General features: G+C 35.5%; 1 long non-coding RNA gene across 1 annotated transcript in view; it reads right to left on the bottom strand.

The window, feature by feature from the left end:
- LOC123788335 (uncharacterized) overlaps nt 1–22383 on the bottom strand; it is a 144691-nt gene extending 122308 nt beyond the window's left edge. The window contains exons 1-2 of the long non-coding RNA XR_006778473.2: nt 22237–22383; nt 21349–21445 (exon numbers count right to left, since the gene is read on the bottom strand). This is a non-coding gene — a long non-coding RNA (uncharacterized LOC123788335). The remainder of the gene's footprint in view (nt 1–21348; nt 21446–22236) is intronic.
- Nucleotides 22384–23421: the final 1038 nt, after the last annotated feature.

Genomic DNA, 23421 nt, shown 5'->3' with positions numbered 1-23421 from the left:
ACCATCTTTCATGCCAATGGACCTCAAAAGAAAGCTGGGGTAGCGATTCTCATATCAGACAGATTGGATTTTAAACTAAAGACTATAGTTAGGGACACAGAAGGGCACTATATTATTCTTAAAGATGTATCCAACAAGTGGATATGACAATTATAAATATATATGCCCCTAACAGGGGAGCAGCAAGATACACAAGCCAACTCTTAACCACAATAAAGAGACATATAGTTAAAAATACTTTAATAGTATGGGACTTCAACACTTCACTATCAGCAATAGACAGAGCACCAGAGCAGAAAACCAACACAGAAACAAGAGCTGTGAATGCCATACTTGACGAGTTGGACCTCATAGATATATAGAGAACACTACACCCCAGAACCAAAGAATACTCATTCTATTCTAATGCCCATGGAACATTCTCAAGAATAGACCATGTTCTGGGACACAAAACAGGTCTCAACTGATACCAAAAGACTGAAATTATCCTCTGCATTATCTCAAACACTTGGAGACTAAGAACCATCCTGCTCAGGAATGACTCGATAAACCAGGAAATCAAAAATCAATTTAAACAATTTATGGAGACCAACGAGAATGAAAACACAACGGTCCAAACCCTATGGGATACTGCAAAGGCAGTCCTAAGGGGGAAATACATAGCCATCTAAGCCTCACTCAAAAGAATAGAAAAATCTAAAATGCAGTTTTTATATTCTCACCTCAAGAAGCTAGAACAGCAACAGAGGGATGGGCCTAATCCACACACGAGGAAGCAGTTGACCAAGATTAGAACAGAAATCAATGAATTAGAAACCAGGAGTACAGTAGAGCAGATCAACAGGACTAGAAGCTGGTTCTTTGAGAGAATCAGTAAAATTGACAAACCACTGGCAAGATTTATCCAAAAGAATAGAGAAAGGACTCAAATTAATAAAAGTATGAATGAAAAAGGAGAGGTCACGACCAGCACCAATGAAATTAGAAGGATTATTAGAACTTTTATCAACATCTATATGCCAATAAATTAAGCAATCTGGAAGAGATGGAGACCTTCCTGGAAACCTATATACTACCAAGACTGAAACAGGAAGAAATTGATTTTTTAAACAGGCCAATTAATTATGAAGAGATTGAATCAGTGATAAACAACCTTCCAAATAACAAAACTCCAGGCCCGGACGGTTTTCCTGGGGAATTCTACCAATCATTCAAAGAAGAAATAATACCTATTCTCCTAAAGCTATTTCAAAAAATAGAAACAGAAGGAAAGCTACCAAACTCAATCTATGAGGCCTATATTACCTTGATCCCCAAACCAGGCAAAGATCCCATCAAAAAGGAGAATTACAGACCGATTTCCCTAATGAATATGGATGCCAAAATCCTCAACAAGATCCTGGCTAATAGAATCCAACAGTACATTAAAAGGATTATCCATCATGACCAAGTGGGATTCATCCCTGGGATGCAAGCGTGGTTCAACATTCACAAATCGATCAGTGTGATACATCATATCAAAAAGAAAAGACTCAGGAACCATATGATCCTCTCAATTGATGCAGAAAAAGCTTTGACAAAATACAGCATCCCTTTCCTGATTAAAACCCTTCAGAGTGTAGGGATAGAGGGTACATTTTCAATCTCATAAAAGCCATCTATGAAAAGCCTACAGCAAATATTATTCTCAATGGGGAAAAGCTGGAAGCCTTTCCCTTAAGATCAGAAACTCGACAAGGATGCCCACTTTTGCCACTATTATTCAACATAGTACTAGAAGTCCTTGCAACAGCAATCAGACAACAAAAAGGGATAAAAGGTATCCAAATCGGCAAAGAAGTCAAAATGTCTCTCTTCGCAGATGACATGATACTCTATATGGAAAACCCAAAAGAAGCCACTCCCAAACTATTAGAAGTTATAGAGCAATTCAGTAATGTGACGGGATACAAAATCAATGCTCAGAAGTCAGTTGCATTTCTATACACGAATAATGAGACTGAAGAAAGAGAAATTAGGGAATCCAGCCCATTTACAATAGCACCAAAAACCATACATTACCTTGGAATTAACTTAACCAGAGACGTAAAGGACCTATATTCTAGAACTATAAATCACTCTTGAAAGACATTAAGGAAGACACAAAATGATGGAAAAATATTCCATGCTCATGGATCGGAAGAATTAACATAGTTAAAATGTCCATGCTACCCAGAGCAATCTACACTTTCAATGCTATCCCAATCAAAATACCGATGACATTTTTCAAAGAACTGGAACAAATAGTCCTTAAATTTGTATGGAACCAGAAAAGGCCCCGAATCACCAAGGAACTGTTGAAAAGGGAAAACAAAGCTGGGGCATCACAATGCCAGATTTCGAGCTGTACTACAAAGCTGTGATCACAAAGACAGCATGGTACTGGCACAAAAACAGACACATGGACCAATGGAACAGAATAGAGAACCCAGAAATGGACCCTCGGCTCTTTGGGCAACTAAACTTTGATAAAGCAGGAAAAAAAAACATCCAGTGGAAAAGACAGTCTCTTCAATAAATGGTGCTGGGAAAATTGGACAGCTACATGCAAAAGAATGAAACTTGACCACTATCTCACACCATACACAAAGATAAACTCCAAATGGATAAAAGACCTCGATGTGAGACAGGAATCCATCAAAATCATAGAGGAGAACATAGGCAACAACCTATACGACATCGGCCAAAGCAACTTTTTCATGACACATCTCCAAAGGCAAGAGAAACAAAAGATAAAATGAACTTGTGGGACTTCATCAAGATAAAAATCTGCTGCACAGCCAAGGAAACAGTCAAAAAAACTAAAAGGCAGCCCACGGAATGGGAGAATATATTTGCAAATGACACTACAGATTAAAGACTGGAAAAAAAAAATTTTTAAAAATAAATAAATAAATAAATAAATAAAGAGTGGTATCCAAGATCTACAAAGAACTTCTCAAACTCAATACACGAGAAACAAATCATAAAATGGGCAGAAGATATGAACAGACACTCTTCCAATGAGGACATACAAATGGCTAACAGACACATGAAAAAATGTTCAAAATCATTAGCCATCAGGGAAATTCAAATCAAAACCACACAAGATACCACCTTACGCCAGTTAGAATGGGAAAAATTGACAAGGCAAGAAACAATTGCTGGAGAGGATGTGGAGAAAGGGGATCCCTCCTACATTGTTGGTGGGAATGCAAGTTGGTACAGACACTCTGGAAAACAGTGTGGAGGTCCCTTAAAAAGTTAAAAATTGAGCTACCCTATGACCCAGCCATTGCACTACTGGGTATTTACCCCAAAGATACAGACATAGTGAAGAGAAGGGCCATATGCACCCCAATGTTCATAGCAGCATTGTCCACAATAGCCAAATCGTGGAAGGACCCCAGATGCCCTTCAACAGATGACTGGATTAAGAAGTTGTGGTCCATATGTACAATGGAATATTACTCAGCTATCAGAAAGAACGAGTTCTCAACATTTGCTGCAACATGGACGGCACTGGAGGAGATAATGCTAAGTGAAATAAGTCAAGCAGAGAAAGACAATTATCATATGATTTCTCTCATCTATGGAACATAAGAACTGGGAAGATCGGTAGGGGAAGAAAGGGATAAAGAAAGGGGGGGGTGATTAGAAGGGGGAATGAAGCATGAAAGACTATGGACTATGAGAATCAAACTGGGAGTCTCAGAGGGGAGGGGGGTGGTGGAGTGGGATAGACTGGTGATGGGTAGTAAGGAGGGCACGTATTGCATGGTGCACTGGGTGTTATATGCAACTAATGAATCATCGAACTTTACATCAGAAACCGGGGATGTAATGTGTGGTGACTAATATAATAAAAAAACATTAAAAAAAAGGATAAACAAAATTCACAAACCTTTAGTAGACTAACAGGGTTTGTAAAGAGATGACCAAATCAAAGAATTATAAATAAAAAAGGATTACAAATGATACCAGAAATACAAAGGATCAAAGAGACTATGATGTTTTATATACCAACAAACTGGACAGCCTAAAATAAATGGAAATGTTAGAAACAAACAAGCTATGAAAACTGAATCAGAAAGAAACAAATCTGAATAGTGTGATTACTAGTAAGGCGATTGAGAGATTTTTGATTACTGACTCAATGAAGCAAACCCAGAACCAGATGGCTCCACAGGTAAATTTTATCAAACATTTTAAAAGGAATTAACATCAATCTTTCTCAAACTCTCCCCCCCCCCCAAAAAAAAAAATCAAAGAGGAGGGAAACCACTCAAACTCATTTTATGAGACCAGCATTATTCCAAATGAAAGCCAGATGAAGACATTACAGGAAAGAAAACATTACAGGTCAAATTCCTAATATGAATGCAAAATTCCTCAACAAAATATTAGCAAACTGAACTCAACAATACCTTAAAAGGATCATTCACTATGGTGTGGGATTTATTCCCAGGGTGCAAGGATGGTTCAACATAAGCATGTCAAACGATGTGATATATCGCATTAGCAGAATGAAAGAATCATATGATCATCTCATTAGACACAGAAAGAGCATTTGACAAAAATCAGCCATTCATGATAGAAGCACTTAACAAATTAAGCACTGAAGGAATAAATCTCAATATAGTAAGGCCATATAAGACAAACCCAGGGCTAACATCATACTAAATGGTAAAAAGTTGAAAACTTGCCTCTAAGATCAGGAACAAGACAAGGATGCTGATTCATGACATTCCTATTCAATATAGTACCAGGAGTGCCTGGGTGGCTCAGTCAGTTAAGTGTCTGACTCTTGGTTTCAGCTCAGGTCATAATCTCAGGGTCATGAGATGGAGTCTCCTGTTAGTCTCTATGCTCAGCATGGAGTCTGCTGGAGATTCTTTCTCTCTCTCCCCCTCCCTCTGCCCCTCCCCATTTACTCATGTCCTCTCTCTCTCTCTCTCTCCCCCTCTCTCATTAAAATAAATAAAATCTTTTTAAATATGTAGCTACAGCAATTGGGCTAAGAAAAAGAGAAGCCATCAGAAAGTAAAATTTTCTCTATTTTCAGATAACATGATTTTATATGTAGAAAATCCAAAAGACTCAACCAAAGAACTGTTAGAACTAATCAGCAAAGTCAGTAAAGTTGTAGTAGGATACAAATTAACATTCAAAAATCAGTAGTGTTTCAATACGCTAATAATGAATTTTCTAGAGTAAAAATAAAGAAATTGTTCCCATTCACAATAGTACCAAAAACAATAAAATACTTAGGAAAAAGTTTAACCAAGGAGGTGAAAGATAGCCACTCTGAAAATTACAAGACATTGATGAAATAAATCAAAGATGACAAAAATAAATGGAATGTTATCCTGTGTTCGTAGATTGGAAAAAAATTATATTGTTAAAATGTCCATACTACCAATAGCCACTTACATAGTCAATGCAATCCCTATCAAGATACCAATGGCATTTTTTACAGAAATAAAAAAAAAATTCTTAAAATATATGGAACCACAAAAGACCTTGAATAGCCAAAGACATCCTGAGAAAGAATAAAACAAGAGGCATCATACTTCCTGATTTCATACTATACTATGAAGCTGTTGTCATTATAACAGTAAACTAGAAAACTAGACCAAGAGAAGAGAATTTAGAGCCCAGAAATAAAAGTATATATGGTCATTTAATATTTGACAGGGAGCCAAGAATACTCAATGGAGAACAAACAGCCTCTTTAATAAATGGTTCTGGGAAAATTGGATATTTACAAGTAAAGAATGAAACTTGACTCTTATCTTCCAGTACTAACAAAAATTAAATTGAAATGGATTAAAGACTTAAATGTAAGACCTGAATCCATAAAACTTCTAAAAGAAAACATATGGAAATAGCTTGACATGAGTCTTGATAATGATTTTATGGAAATCATACCTAAGCACAAGCAACAAAATCATAAACAAGTAGGATGACATCAAGTTAAAAACCTTCTGCACAGCAAAGGAAACCATCAACAAAGTGAAACGTCAACCAAATAATGGGAGAAAATATTTGTGAACCGTGTATCTAATAGGAGGTTAATATCCAAAATATATAAAGAACTCATACAACTCAATAGCAAAAAAATAATCCAATTAAAAAAGGGGGCAAAGGACCCGAATAGTTTTTTTTTTCCTAAAGAATATATAGGAATGGGGACATGCACAAAAAATGTTGCTCAACATCATTAGTCTTTAGAGAAATTCAAATTAAAAGCAAAAAGAACTATCACCTCATGCCTACTAGAATGGCTCTCATTAAAAGGCAAGAGATAACAAATGCTGACATGCATGTGGCGGAAAGGGAACACTTGTGCACTGATGATGGGGTTATCAATTGATGCAGCCACTATGGAAAACGGTATAGAGGTTCTTCAAAAAATTAAAAATAGAACTAGCATATGATCCAGAAATTCCACTTTGGGGAATATATACAAAGGAAATGAAAACAACAACTCAAAAGATACTGCATTCCCCCCCCCATATTTTTATAGTAGCATCATTTACAATAATTGAGACATGGAAACAAACTAAGTGTTAATCACCGGATAAATGGATAAAGAAGTTGTGGTGTGTACATGTACACACACACACACACACACACACACACTCTAAACTATTTTTCAGCCTTGGGGGGAAAAAAGGGAAATGTACCATTTTTGACAACATGGATGAAACTTGAAGGCATTATGCTAAGTGTAAAAGTCAGACAGAGAAAGACAAATACATGATCTTATTTATATACTGAATCTTAAAAAAATTCACTGAATTTATAGGAAAAGATCAGATTTGTGGTTACCAGAGATAAGGGTGAGAGCAAGAGGAACTGGAGGAAGGTGGTCAAAAGGTACAAACTTCTGGGTAGAAGATAAATAAGTACTAGTAATATAAAGTACAACATAAAGAATATAGTTATCACTGCCGTAGGATATGTAGAAAAGTTAAGAGAGTAGATCGTAAGAGTTTTCTTTTTTTCTGTTTATTTCATCTATAGGAAATGATGGATGTTAACTAAACCTACTGTGGTAATCATTTCACAGTATTTGTAAATCAAACCATTGTTGTACACCTTAACCTTATAAAAGTGACATATCTCAAATATTTCTTAAAACCGGGGGGAAACAATCAGATACAGAGTTGTGCCCACTTGCCCTACTTTCTTTTCTGAGTTACTGAACAATTTTGAAATATTTTCTAAATCCATTTGTATACATATACAAAACTTTCATTTTACATATATACTAATCTACTCAAAATTCAAAACGTGAGTAAATTGTACAACTCTTCTATAAAACATTTTTCAAGGTAGACTGCTCTTTCAATTAAATCAACGCCAGCCATTCTCTTATCTCTGAATCTCTTACTTATTTCTGTTTTTCTCTCTGCATTTATGAAAGCAACCAGATCTTAGCTTGAGTTCTTCCTTTTGGAAAGACTTACATCTGTTCTCTATCCTTAAAACCCAACCCATCATGAAATCTTGTGTTGCATTTTGTAATATTACTTAGTGATTATGCTTTCTTATTCTGTTAATCCCTTTTATGTATGCATCTTTTCTACCAAAAGGAAAACTCTACTTTTATAGGACAATTTTTCCTATCCCAAGTGTATGTGTGTGTACGATGAGTAAATGGTGGAAGAATATATTAATGATAAATTTGGCTATTTTCCAGCTATTTATTCTTAGGATTAGGTTGCTCATATCCCTATATTCTGAATTTTTTCAAGTTTTGTCTACAGGATTTTATATGGCCAATATCTCCCACCCACCTTTTCTTTCTTGCATTAGGCAATAGAAGGGATTCACTGATCCTATTACATAGCCTTTTCCCCCAGAGCCAACACTCTGCTCTACAAATCAGGACAACTACCTAAGTGTGTGTAGTTGTTCCTGATGATGTGATTTTTTTTTTTTTTTACTATTGCAGTTCCTATTTAATGTTGTTTCCTTATTCAAATAGTTGAGTTTTTTTTAAGTATCCATGTTCAAATACTATACAGTCATACTGATGCCATAAATTGGGAATGACAGTAATGCACATTGCCAGAACATTATCCAAGAGGAATATAGAAAGTAATACCTTGGAAGCAATTTTCTCTTTAAATCACAATTGTTAGGACTCTTGTGTATACTTTACAGAAATCCAGTTGACCATTCTAATTTATATACAGTGTCCAGAAGACACCCATATTCCTGAATTTCAAGTTAAGGTTACACAACTAAGCTCTTTAATCAATCTAATTACCCTTTTATAAAATTTTTATTTAAATTTGTTAGTTAACACACAGTGCAATATTGGTTTCAGAAGAATTTTTCAGGAGGAAAATTCAGTGATTCATCACTTAAATATAACACCCAGTGTCCATCACAACAAGTACCCTCTTTAATACCCATCACCCACCTAGCCCATTCTGTAGCTGTGTTCAAGGGACTAGACAGTCATAGGGCTCTCCCTACTCCTCCACCATCTTAACTCCTTCCTCTGAACTAATTATCCTTCTTTAACACATTATTTAGGATCCAAAATTTCTCCCACCACATTTGCCCACTTTTTCCTGATAATATTTCATGATTCCACAAATTAGCCAGAGGTCTAGTTAATAATTTAGATGACTTTGATAAGACTTTAATGTTCAGCTTATTGTAGCTCAAATATTTTAGTAATTGTAATGCAAGTTGAAGCCAAACACATAAATCATTGAAGGACTCTGTAAGACGATAGCCTGTTTTCCTTGACTTCTTCTCACAACTCACATAAATTACAAATTTGCATTCACAAGGTAAATCCTAAAAAAACTTGATGTTAACTTACAAAATCTCATATTTGGTAAGACATTAGAGGGACTTATGCATGAAACATCAACTATGGCATTAGAAAACTATCTCCTCACAAATTAAGCTTAGTTTCGTGATTTAGGAGGCAAAATATCCTGCATGACCCCTCTCTGGGCTGCATCTTGATTCCTTTTTAAAAAAAAATGCCTTTGAATAGTTGGCAAAAAAGTCAGTCAGAAAGAACTGGAGATTATGCCCTGATTTGTGGATTTGAGCATACCGGGGATGACGCAGACACCATAAAGTGCGTTCAGGTAAGAAATGTCTGCTCGGATAATTAGAAAGCAATGAAACAAAGATCTTTCTAAGAGATATATGAATAGAGGGAACTAGTACTGAACCATGTTGAGGAGTAACAATTAACTGAAGTTCATTCACTCATTCATTCATTCTACCAGGATTTACTAAAGTGTGTGTCAGAATACAAAAATAAATAAGACAAAAATCCTTGCCTACAAGTTGTGTATGGTCACAGGCTGAACTAAAATTCTATTCTTCTCTGGGAGTAAAGGAGATTAAAAATACATATGTAACTTTTATGAAGGTAGAGAATAACTCTTTGTTAAACATACACCATTGAAACTACCACCAAAGAATAAGAATCCATTTTAGGAAAACAGAAGGAAATGCTGGGAAAATCATGACAAACTCTTTGTTCCCTCACTTGCTCAGTGACATCTTGGCAGGATTTTGGGGTTTTCCACCCCTCTATCTCATACTACACTTTCTTCACTGCTAACTTCCAGAGATAATTATGTCTGCTAATATCCTCTCTCTTGATCAAAAAGCATTTTAAACATATTCACACTTAATTATGAATGACCTAAATTCCTCAAACTATCATTTCCTTCCAAAGGTATCTGCATTTAAACCAGAAAAAAACAGAGTGACAGTGTGTTTGAGAAATATTAGGTAGCAGGCTGTAGGTCAACCAGACTTTGAAGGTGGTTGTGAACACTACTTACACCTAAACCCTTCTATTGAAAAGGAAGACAACACAGAAAAAGAGTGGGGAGATTAGATTGATAATTCAGGTCCAATGAAGGAGATAATAATGGACTTCCACCAGCTCTCAGTAGGTACAAATTCCTCCTATTCAAGTTTGTTGTCATTAAGTTGATAAATTATGGTATTGAACCCCACCTGGTGGAGCTCTGAGTTCTAGTGGGATGGAAATAACAGTGACATGTAGTGTTTTCTTTGGCAGTTCTATTAAGGCCATCCTTGGCACTCTTATTCCCACATTGGCAATGTGGGATAAGTTGATTTTTCACCAATATTACTTTTAGGCTTTGTCCTGGTAAGAGCAGAAAAAAAAAACAAAAAAAAAAAACCAACCAAAAAACCTTAGTCATTGCTGTTTTTCCTGTATTTGAGAATTTGAGACAAGGTCTAAAGGTGCTCAGGTGTTCCCTCTCTGCTCAGAAAAATAAAGCCATGTTTGAATTTGATGTGGTATTATAATGTGTACTGCAGCTGTTCAGAGCCAAAATACAGAGAAAAAGTAGTTGGAATAGTTATTAAAGTTGTATCTCCAATCTAATTTTATAATCATTTCTGGAAGGGGTGCCATTGCTGAAAATTCAACGTTAAAAAGAACTAAACATATTCAGATTTTTATTTCTCTTCCATGTGATTTATGTTTCTGCTTTATGTATAAAGGTCTTAAACTTCAGCCTAAAATTGAGGACTGCTCTTGTAGAGGGCTGTGGACTCTTTCTACTTACTCTATAAAAACTAAAAAGAGATTAAGTATACATTTTTATTTTTCCTTCTCATTTTTTGCCTGACCTGGCAATGCACCAAAGCTCCCTGGTGAAGTTTCTGTAGACAGAGTGCTAAATTACAGGTGATAATTGTTTACTGTGGCAACGGTTCAAAATAGGAGAAAAGTTCTCCAAAATAGATTGGGAGAAAAGAAATGAAAGGTTGTATTTGAACATCCACAAGCACATTTTTCTTCATCAAAGAGAAAATGCTTTTTAAAAAAAGCTTAAAAGTTAGCCCCAACAGAGATTAATTTTAATTAAGGCTCAGAAAAAGATGACAAGTATATTGATAAATGACTTTCTCTGCTTTGCTTTCCTTTTCATTTCCTTTCACGGTCTATGCTTGAGGTCAGAAGATTTTCTAGGCTTCAGTAGATGCTCATTATGGAGTAAAAAATCATGACACTTTCAGGTATTCCAAATAAAGATCTGCTAGTAATGGGAAAGGTAGGATGCTAAAATATTTTCCCAAATTTTACAATTCTTTTAGTCTAAAATATTCATTGAGCTTTCGCTAACTAAAAGACAGTGAGTGATCTATGCAACAAAAGGACTACAAAGATGGATAAACTTCAAAAAAATTCTGATCTATTGTGCTATTGACCTAGATGTACGTGGGCTACGTAAGTAACCAAGTAGAAGGCAGGGAACTAGGTTAGAAGTTCATGTTAGGCAAAGGGGTAATTCAGGTTTCAAGGTAATCAGTGAATACTGTGGTACTCAGAGAGGGTGCTGTACCCACCTGAACCTAAACCTGGACCTACAGTGTCCAAGGAAAAGGAAACTACTATTGATAAAGCATCTACTATGTGTTGGGCACTTCATTAAGTGATTTATCTATACTTTCTCATTTAATTACCACAGTAGTAGGAAGTAGACATTACCCCACATGAGAAAATGGAGACACAAAATGAATATATAATGACCTCTGGTGGGTGTCACTAATTAAAATCTGTAGATGCCAACATGGTTTCTGTGTGGTAAAACCTGAAGTGAAAAAATACAAAATCTCTGGATTTATGTATTAGGCAGACGCCATTTCATTATAATATCATACCCTTAAACAAGCAATCTCAACCCTTTACCTATTACAAGATTCATTATAGCAAGTAATGTTCAGAGTTAAGAACATTCTTACAGGGATATAATCAGAACTACTTCCCGCCTTTTTAAAAAAAACAAACACTTAATTTCAAAAAAAATTAACTGATAGAAATTGAAAAAATAGTCATACATTAACACTTGTATACCATTCATTTAGATTCAATACTTGTCAAAATTTTGGCACACTTGCTTTTTAACTCCACCTACCCATTGTCATTTTCCTCCCTCTCATTCTCCCTCCCTGTTTTATAAAATATCCCACAATCAGTATTTGTATGATTATATCCTTATGATTAGATCAGGAAAAAACTTTATTTTTTTTGGCAAGAACACTATATAGATGAGGTAATTTACTTTCCATTGCAATATACAAGAGGCACATAATATCTACTTGCTCTATAAAAAGAGATTCAAAGTTTTGTCTCTGAGTTTAAGATGGCATCTACTGCATCTCTTACTTATAGAGGAACCTTTTCCCTCTTATGAGCAATAAAGGGTCTATGGGGTATATGGTATGAAACAAAGGCAAGCCAACATTCTGTTTCCCAATAAACTTTTATCCAAATATTTCAGCAGTTATTGGATGTTCCTTGCTCAAATAAAATATTATAGTTGTAGAATGATGATTCTGAAATTCTAACATTTCCACCATGTTTTTTAGTTGGTATGTAATAATGCGCTTTGGGTTTTATAATACATGTAAAAACAAAGTTCATGACAGTCATAGCATATAAATCAAGAAGAAAAAACTGAACTCTACTATTGGAGGTTTGCTATAGTATATGTGCACTAATAGATGATCACTTGAAAGTAGACTAGAACTAAAGATGTACACTATAGGGGCCTCTGGGGACCTCAGTTAAGCCTCAGACTCCGTTTCAGCTCAGGTCACGATCTCATAAGTCATGGGATTGAGCCTTGTGTTGGGTTCCACACTCAGCGGGGTGTCTGCTTGAAGATTCTATCCCTCTGCCCCGGCACGCGTGCTCGCTTGTGCGCTCTCTCTCTCTCTCTCTCTCTCACACACACACACACTCTCTCTCTCTCTCACGCTCTCAAATAAGTAAATCTTAAAAAAAAAAAAGTAAACTATGAATTCTAAAATGACCACTAAAACAATATAAAGAATTGTAGCTAAAAGGCCAAAAGAGGGGTTAGCCAAACTGAGGGTTACAGAAGGGAGGAGGGTAGGGGGATGGGGTAACTGGGTGATGGGCATTAAGGAGCACACATGTGGTGATGAGCACTGGGTGTGATATGCAACTAATGAATCATTGAACACTACATTAAAAATTAATGATGTACTACATGTTGGCTAATTGAACATAATAATAAAAAAACAAAAAATTAAAAGCCAAAAAAGGGATTAAATAGTTACTTCTTTTTTTAAATGATTTAATCCAAAAGAAGGGAGAAAAGAAAGGAAAATCAAACTAAGTTTGAGGTGGTCCAAGATAGTGAAATAGGAATATGCTAAACTCACCTCCTCCCAAGGACACAATCAATCTACAGCTACATATGGAAAAATTCTCTCTCAAGAGGCCTGAAAACTAGCTGGCCAGATCCTCCACATCAGCAAAAGAGAAAGGGGTCTCATGGAGTCAAGTAGAAGAGGCTGAGACGCAGTCTTACCCTAACCCCCCACACATCCCGGGGCAGCAACCACAATCAAGGAGGGATCTCACAAATCCAGAGCTTCTCTCTCAGAAGCAAATGTTCATACCTTGCATCAGGCATCCTGACTTTTAATACTTGCATCTGAGTGACAAGCCCCCAAACCTCAGGCCTTGTAAACCAATGGGACTCACTCCCATAAGATCTAAAGAGCTCTAGCAAACTGAGAAACTGTGCTTTAAGAGCTCAGGCACAGATGCACTAGCCACAGGGCCCTTCACAGATAAAGCAGTTTGAAAAGCACCCAAACTATATGAGAAGGAGATTTAAAGGCAATCAAAGAAGATTTGCTAACATTAAAGTGTCCTGGAGGGGAAGGGGCTCATTGAGACAGCCTCTGGGGACAGAAGCACCACTGGGCATCATTTTATACTCTTCTTCTACCTTGCTAAAGCCATTTCCTTTTCCTTGGCTTGTATCTTTACTTTCCGACCAACAGGCACCATCTTTGAGCTCTCCTGGCTTGCTAAAGCTGGCAACTGCCATCTCTTCATTTTTTTTTCTTCCTTGGCAAATGCCATCTTCACGCTCTTCCTCTTCCATGCTCCACAGTGCCAGGATCTCCTGAAGGTGAGCCTTTACATATGTCTGGTGTCCCAGGTTTTGAGGCTGCAGCCCAGGGGACACCCTTTGGGTTGCTGGGCTTTTGAGGCCAGGACATATGTGTTCCCGGGTTCCATGGGACTGTAACAATTGGAGAGTTTTTGGAAGGCTACCACCCTCAGGGAACTCATATATACACACACACACATGCATACATACACATATATATGTATGTGTGTGTACACACACACACACACACACACATAAAAATTGTTGCCTGAAGGTCTGGTTTCCAATCAGTATGAAAGTAGGTGCTGACTGAGATCCCCGTCTTTGGGACACTGACAGGTCTTGGCAACCCTCAACAACTGGGAGCTATTAAAAGTAAAATAGGCTGCTTGGAGAATCACAAAGGTTCAAGGGACAACCAAGAGCTAGGGCAAGGTTGAACAATAAGGTTCATCTCCTACATGAGTTCCTTCAAAACTGGAAGAGGTGGCTATTTCATCTAATACATAGAAACAAACACAGAGTCAAACAGCATGAAGAAACAGAGAAGTATGTTCCAAATGAAATAAGATAGAACCTCAGGGGGAGAAGAAAAAAAAAAACCTAATGAAATGGAGGTAAGTAATTTACCTGATGAAAAGTTCAAAGTAATAGTCATAAAGATGCTCACCAAACTTGGGAGAAGAATGAACACAGTAAAAACTTCAACAAACAGAAAATATAATAAAGTACCAAACACAGTCACAGAGCTGAAGAATCTGTAACTGAACTGAAAAAAAAAAAAAAAAAAACTATAGGGATTTAAACAGCAGACTAGATGAAGCACAAGATAGTTTCAGTGATCTTGAAGATAGGACAATAGAACTCATACAATCAGAGTAGCAAAAAATGAAAAAATAAATAAAAACATGAAGATAGCTTAATATATGTATGGGACAACATTAAGCTAACATTTACATTAAAGAGGTCCCAGAAGGAGAAGAGCGAGAAAAGAGCAGAAAACTTATTTGAATAAATAATGTCTAAAAACTTCCCTAACCTGGGGAAGAAAATAGACATCCAAATTCAGGAAGCCCAGAGGTAAAGTCAAAGAGATTCATACCAACACATATTATAATTAAAATGTTAAAAGTTAAAGGAAAAAAAAAAAGAGTAAATCTTAAATGCAACAAGAGAAAAATAACTTGTTACATATAGAGAAACCTCAATAGGGCTAAATCTGCTGCAGATTTTTCAGCAGAAATCATACAGGCCAGAAGAGAGAGCCATGATATATTCAAAGTTCCAGAAGAAAAGAACTTCCAACAAAGAACGCTTTACCCAGCAAAGTTATTATTCAAAATTGAAGGAGAGAGAGTTTCCAAGAAGCAAAAGCTAAAGGAGATCATTGCCACTACACCAGCCTTACAGGAAATACTAATGTGCTTATGTAAACTGAAAAGAAAAGATGCTAATCAGTAACAAGAAAACAAGAAAGTATAAATCTCACTAGAGAGGTAAAGATCTAGTAGAGGTGATGGATTAATCAATTATAAAGCTAGTATGAAGTTTAAGGGAGAAATAGGAAAAATAACTAGAACTACAAAATAAACTAATAAGGGACACACAGGATAACAAGATGTAAAGTGTAACATCAAAAAGATGAAATATGGAAGGGGGACACAGTAAACATTCAAGTATGCATTCAAACTTAAGTTGTTATCAACTTAAAATAGACTGTCATAAATACAATCTTTTTATATATAAGCCTTAAGGTAACTAGAAAGTAAAATCCTATAGGAGATACACAAAAGATAATGAGAAAGATTCTAAGCATATCACTAAGGAAAGTCATCAAACCATAAAGGAAGAGAGCAAGAGAAGAAAGGAATAAAGAGGAACTACAAAATAGCCAAAAAACAATTAATAAAATGGTAATAAGCATATACCTATTAATAATTACTTCAAATATTAATGGACTAAATTCTTCAATCAAGTGACATACAGGGGCTGAATGGATCAACAACAAGACCCATCTATATGCTTCCTACAAGAGAGTCACTGCAGATTTAAGGACACACATGAATAAAAGTGAAGAGAAAGAAAAAGACCTTCCATGAAAATAGAAACCAAAAGCAAAACAAACAACAACAGAAAAAAAAAAAAAAACTGGGGTAGCTATACTTTTATCAAACAAAATAGACTTTAAAACAAAGGTACTATAATAAGAGATAAAGAAGGGCTTTACGTAATAATAAAGGAGTGGATCCAACAAGAGGATATAACATTTATAAATATTTATGTTCCCAATATAGAAGCACCTAATATACAAAGCAAATATTAACAAACCTACAGGGAGAAATAGTCAGCAATACAGTAATAGTAGGGGACTTTAATACCTCACTTACACCAAAGGATAGATTATCCAGACAGAAAAATCAATGAGGAAACATTGGCTTTAAAGGACACATTAGACAAGATGAACTTAACAGATAAATACAGAACATTTCATTTAAAAAGAAAATACACATTCTTCTCGTGTGCACATGAAACTTTCTCCAGGATATACCACATGTTAGACCACAAAACAAGTCTCAATAAATTTAAGAAGACTGAAATCATATCAAGCATCTTTTCTAACCACAATAGCATAAAACCAGAAATCAACAGGAAGAAAATTAGAAAATGCACAAATATGGGAGGTTAAACAAAATGCTATTGAACATCCAATGAGTCAATAAAGGAATGAAAGGAGAAATAAAAAAAAAAATACCTTAAGACAAACACAAATAGAAGATACAAAATTTATGTGATGCAGCAAAAGCAGTTCTAACAAGGAAGTTCACAGTGATAAAGGCTTACCTCAAGAAACAACAAATTATCAAATAAACAACCTAACTTTAAACTTCAAAGAACAAGAAAAAAGTAGTTCAAAATTAGTAGAAGAAAAGAAAAAGATCAGAGACGAAAAAAATGAAATAAAGATTAAAAGGACAATAGAAAATATTAATGAAATTAAGAGCTGGTTCTTACAAAGATAAATAAAATTGACAAACCTTTAGCTAGACTCACCAAGAAAAAGAGACAGGACTCAATAAATACAATCAGAAATGAAAGATGTTCCAACTGATACTACAGAAATATAAAGGCTCAAAGTCAGCCTTTGAATTATATGCCAACAAATTGGACAACCTAGAAGAAATGGATAAATTCCTAGAAATACGCGATCACCCAATAAAGAATCAGAAGAAATGGGAAAATATGAACAGACCAGATAGTAGCAAAGAGAAGGAAGATGTTTGATCACTAACTCAAACAAAAGTCCAGGACCAGGGAGTATCACTGGTGAATTCTACAAACATTCAAAAAATAATTAATACCAACCCATCTCAAACTCCTCTAAAAAAAAAAAAAATTGATTGGAGGGAATGCTTTCATACTCATTTTTATAAGGCCAGCTGTACCCTGATCAAAAACCAGACAAGGATATCACAAGAAAATTATAGGCCAATACTCCTGTTAAACATAGTTGCAAAATTCTTCAACAAAATATTAGCAAACTGAATTCAACAATAAAGGATCATACACTATGATTAAGTGGTATTTATTACAGCGATGCAAGTGTGATTCAACACCTGCAAATCAATCATTTGATACACCACATTAACAAAATGAAGGGTAAAAATCAGATGATCATCTTAATAGAGGCAGAAAAAGCATTTGACAAAATTCAACATTCACTTATGATAAAAAGTCTCAACAGAGCGGGTATAGAGGGAAATGCCTGAACATAATAAAGACCATGTATGATAAGCTTATAGCTGATATTCTCAATAGTGAAGAGCTAAAGTCTTTTCCTTTAAGATCAGGAACAAGACAAGAATGCCTACTCTCACCACATTTATTCAACGTATTATTGGAAGTTCTAACAAGAGCCATCAAGCAAGAAAAGGAAATCAAAGGAACATAAATTGGAAAGGAAGAAGTCAAATTGTCACTATCTGTGGATGACGATTTTAAATACAGAAAACCCTAAAGACCACCAAAAAACTGTTAGAAGTCATAAATAAATTCAGTAAAGTTTCAGGATACAAAAATCAACATACAAAAATCTGTTGTGTTTCCATATACTAATAACAAAGTAGTAGAAAGAGAAAACAATCCCATTTACAGTTGCATCAAAAAGAATATCTAGAAATTAACTAATGAGGTGAAAGACCTCTAAAACAACTAAAAATAACAAGAATAAAGTATTCCATGCTCATGGATTGGAAGAATTAATATTGTTAAAATGTCCATACCATTCAAAGTAATCTACAGATTCAGTGCAACCCTTATCAAAATTCCAATGGCATTTTTCCAGAAAAACAGGACACACAATCATAAAATTTTTACAGAACCACAGAAGATCTCAAACAGCCAAAGCAGGCTTAAAGAACACAGCTGGAGGTGTCACGCTCCCCGATTTGAAATTGTATTACAAAATTATGGTCATCAAAACATTATGGTATTGACAGAAAAACAGATACATAGATCGATGGAAAAGATTAAAGAGCCCATAAATGAACCACACATATATGGTCAATTTATGACAAAAGGAGGCAAGAATATACAATGGGGAAAGGACATTCTCTTTAATAAACTGTGTTGGGAAAACTAGACAGCCACATGCAAATAAGGAGACTAGACTATTACCTCATACCATAGACAAAAAGTTACCACAATATATATTAAAGACTTGAATGTAGGACCTGAAACCATAAAACACTTAGACATTTAGAAGAAAACATAGGCAGGAAGCTCCTTTATATTGGTCTTGGTGATGGGGTTTTTTTTGTTTGGTTGGGGTTTTTTTTGTTTTTTTGTTTTTGGATTTGACAGCAAAAGCAAATTCAACAAAAGCAAAAATAAACAAGTGAGACTACATCAAATTAAAAAGCTTCTGCACAGCAAAGGAAATCAACAAAATGAAAAGGCAATCTACTAAATAGGAGAACATATTTGTAAATCACAACTCTGAAAGGAGTTAATATCCAAAAATATTAAAAACTACAACTCAATAGCAAAAATCAAACAACCATATTTTAAAGACGGGCAGAATAACTGAATACACATTTTCCCAAAGAAGACATCCATATAGCTAACAGGCACATGGAAAGATGCTCCACATCACTAATCATCAGGGAAATGCATATCAAAACTACAATGAAATCACCTCATGGCTGTTAGAATGACTATTATAAAAAAGACAAGAAGTAACAAGTATTGGAGAGGACGTAGAGAAAAGGGACCTCTTGCTCACTGTTGGTTGGATTGTAAATTGGTGCAGCCACTATGGAGAATAGTGTAATGATTCCTCAAAATATTAAAAATAGAACTACCATGTAACCCAGTAATTCCACTTCTGGGCTTTACCTGCAGAAAATGAAAACGCTGATTCAAAAAGAAATATGCATCACCCTCCATTCATTGCAGCATTATTTACAATAGCCAAGACATGAAAACAACCTAAGTGTCCAACGATGGATGAATGGATAAGGAGGTAATATACATATACACAATGCTATTTAGCCACAAAAAAAGAATGAAATCTTGCCATTTGCAACAACATGGATGGAATTTGAGAGCATTATGCTAAGTGAAGTAAGTCAAGCAGAAAAAGACAACTGAATGATCTCACATATATATAGAACAACACAAAATAAGCTCGTAGATACAGAGAACAGATTGGTGTTGCCAGAGTTGCAGTGGGGGAGGGGGTGAAATTGTTAAAGAAGGTCAGAAGGTACAAAGTTCCAGCTATAAAATAAATAAGGCATGGGGATATAATTTACAGCACGGTGACTATAGTTAATAATACTGATTGCATATTTGAGAATTATTAAGAATAAATCTTTCAAGTTCCCATTACCAGAAAAAAACATGTAACTATATATGATGATGGATGTTAACTATACTTGTTGTGGTAATCCTTTTGCAATCTATACAAATATCAAATCGTTATGTTGTACACCTGTAACTGTTACATGTCAATTTTAATACACACACACAAAACCCCAATGAAGTATAAATGGCATAAGTGTAAACAAAATAAAAAGATAGATTTCACCCTAATCATATCAATAACCAAAATCAAATATAAATGATAAAAACAGTCCAATTAAATGACAGATATTATACTGGATAAAATCACAAGATTCAATTATATGCTATATACAAGAAAGGAACAAATAGGTTAAACATAAAAGGATGGGAAAAGATATACAATGTTCACGGTAATCACAAGAAAACTGGAGTAGCTATTCTTAATATTTGACAAAGTAGATGTCAGAGTAAAGAATATTAGGGGTAAAGAAGATAATTTCATAATTATAAAGAGAACAATTTATCAATAGAACATAGCAATTAAACATTAATGAACATAGTGGAGCTTCAAAATGCATATGAACTGATAGAACTGCAAGAATATACAAATCCACAGTTATAGTTAGAAATTGCAATGCTGTTCTCTATAAAAGATAGAATAGGTAGAAAATCATTAAAAGTATAGCAGACTTGAAAAATCTTATCAACTTACTTGACCTAACTGACATCTTGAGAACACTCCACTCAAGAATGAAATACATTTTTCCCCCAAGTGTACTTGGAACATCTATACAGATAGACTGTATTCTGGGTCATGAAACAAGTCTCAATGGATTAAAAAAAAAAGATAATACAAATACTTCTGTGATCAAAATGAGATTAAATTATAAATAACAGAATAATATTCGGGAAATCTGAAAGACTGACCAGCCATTGGTGGCAATGGGGAGTGACTGATAGTCTAAAACTACTGGTGAAACATTCCTTTTGTTAAATAGTTCGGCCATTTCTTAAAAACATGAGCATATATCCTCCATGTGATCTCTCAACTCTATTCCTAGAGAAACAAATACACATTTCCTTATGTGTCTCATACATGAGTTTTCATAGCAACATTATTTGTTGTAGCCAAAACTAGAAGCAGATGTAATTAGCAGTTATAAATCAATGTCCATTAATAGCTGAAAGGATTAAAAAACTGTCATACATTCATACAGTGGAATACTACTCAGCAATAAAAAGGAATAAACTACTGACACAAGCGACATGGATAAATCTACATAATTATACTGAGTGAAATAAGCTACAAAAATAATGTACATTGTATTACTCTATTTATGTATAATTCTAGAAATTACAAACTAACCTGGAGTGGCATTCAAAACTTAATCTGATTATACATTTTAAATATGGGCAATTCATTTAATGTCCATTATACCTTAATAAAGTGGTCACAAAACTCTAAAATTAAATTCTTGGCTCAAAAATTAAAAAATACATAGAAATGTATATGTACCTCAGAGTAGGTTCACCTCCTTCTGTGTGTCTTTCACCATAGATGACGGGCCAGAAAAAATTCTAAATGCATAAGACAGGGAAAGAAGTTTCAAGTCCTAGAAAAAGTATGTACAAATATATTTTAAGTGGGTGTTGTTTAAATGTAAGGACTTGGACTTGGTTATTTTAATTTTACGTTTTCTCTCTTCCTAAACTCTTTTTCATTTGTGTTAACTCTGTCATATATTGTCTTGGGTATGCTGTGTCATATCATCAGCAAATAGATATTTACTTCTTTTCCAATTCTTATGCTTATATTAGATTTGCTAACTGCAAATCTCTATATTAAAAAAAATGTGAATGCCAAAAGATTCAAAAACTCTTTCCAAGAGCAAAATTTAATCTAGTTCTCTTTCTTATTAGATACCAAGAAATAAAATCTCTTAACTGGGACAATGTTTAAGAGTATTTAAAATTTTATTTACCTAGTATTTAAAGGAGAAAGAACCTCAAAAACAAATCATTTCAAAAACATGCAAGTTGTATATATGCTGCTTATCTGCATCAAGAAAATTCTTAGGATAAAAAAAGATAAAGCAGAAAAGTGTTTTTTTATTCAGCCCCTCGTGTGATTCTCAAAACAGCTGCAAGTAATGTAGTGTTATTTACTGGCATTTTGTAAATAAAGTCTCTGAGATTCAGAGTGTTTAAGAACTTGCCCACAGTAGCCCAGTAACTAATTTTGGAGATCCTGTGGGAGCCCAGGTCTGTCTGATTTCAAAGTCCATGGTCTAACATCACACTTGGCTAATCCAGACCGTACATTTTAGCGATTGTTTGAACTATTTGTTACTGTGTAAACCGCTACCCCAAAACTTAGTGACGTAAAGTAACTAAATCAACTCACAAGTCTACAGTTTGGGCAGGGTCCAGCGGGGTCCAGCCGGGTCCAGCAGGGAAGACTTCTCCGGTCCGTGTAGCGTCAGATGGGATTGTTTGTGTGGGACCGAAGATCCGCTTCTTAAAAGCGCTCAGTCACGTGGCTGGGAACCTGGTTCTCGCGGTGGGCTGAGAGTGTAGCTGGGCTTGTCAGCTGAAATACCTGCACGTGTCCTCTGCAAGTAGCCTTTCTGCATAGGCTAGTTGTGGTTTCCTCAAATGTGTAGCAGCTGGGTTCCCAAAACAAGCCTCACAAAAGTCTCAGGTGGAAGTTGTATCATCTTTTGTGGTCCAGCTGAACCTGGTCTTCCTGAGAACCCTGCAGCGAGGCGCTCCCGCATCCTTGAGCCCTGGCTACCCTTGGTGGGCAAAACAGTTTGCTGAGCATTTATTGTATAAAAGGCAAGACTGAGTAAGAGAAGCTAGATCCCAGGATCTCCAGGACGTCCCTGAAACTGAGTCGATGACACACAATGAATTGTTTGCCCTAAATTTTGAGGTGGAGGAACAATCCTTTTTTCCCTTTTTGAGCACATGAGCACACGCGCAGAGAAACAGTTCCTGAGAGTCTGTAATTCTGTGAACATTCTCTCACTTCTGTATATAATGGAGTCAATCAGGAGTTTATTGTTCTTCCCAATAAGTTCTCCTTCTAAAAAGGTCAACATAAGTGGTCCCCAAGGAGCAGGATCCCAGCTACTCTTGTTCACGACTCCTCCAATAAACAGCCTGCTCTCTCAAGAAAATGTCAATTTTCATTTTTCAATGGCCCCTTATTGTAGGGATAAGTAGCCTGTCCTCTCAAGTCCTGCTGGATCAAAAGCTAATTCTTAGGTACTATTATTTCTATGCAAGACGAGAAGAAAAAATATTTTTGAATTCTGATGAAGCACCTCATTTCGGCTCATCAGAGTACTTCTCAATGTGGCAAAAACAACTACTCCCTTAAAAACAAACAAAAATAAAAACAAAATGAAACAAAAAAATACCTCCAAGGTAAATAGTCAGAGGCACGGTGGCAAAAATAAGACCTGCTTTTACACTTCCGGGACACTGAATAGAGTACATTTAAAAGAATCAAAACAAGCTGAAAAGAGGGCTCTTGCTGCTGTTGGAATCTCTGCCGTTGTGAGCCCCTCACTGGCCTTTGCCT

The sequence above is a fragment of the Ursus americanus genome, chromosome 20 (assembly GCF_024610735.1).
Source record: "Ursus americanus isolate L20-20 chromosome 20, mUrsAme1.1.p, whole genome shotgun sequence".
Taxonomy (NCBI): Eukaryota; Metazoa; Chordata; class Mammalia; order Carnivora; family Ursidae; genus Ursus; species Ursus americanus.
The sequence above is the reverse complement of the archived record's forward strand: the minus strand, read 5'-3'. Positions and strand labels throughout refer to the sequence as shown.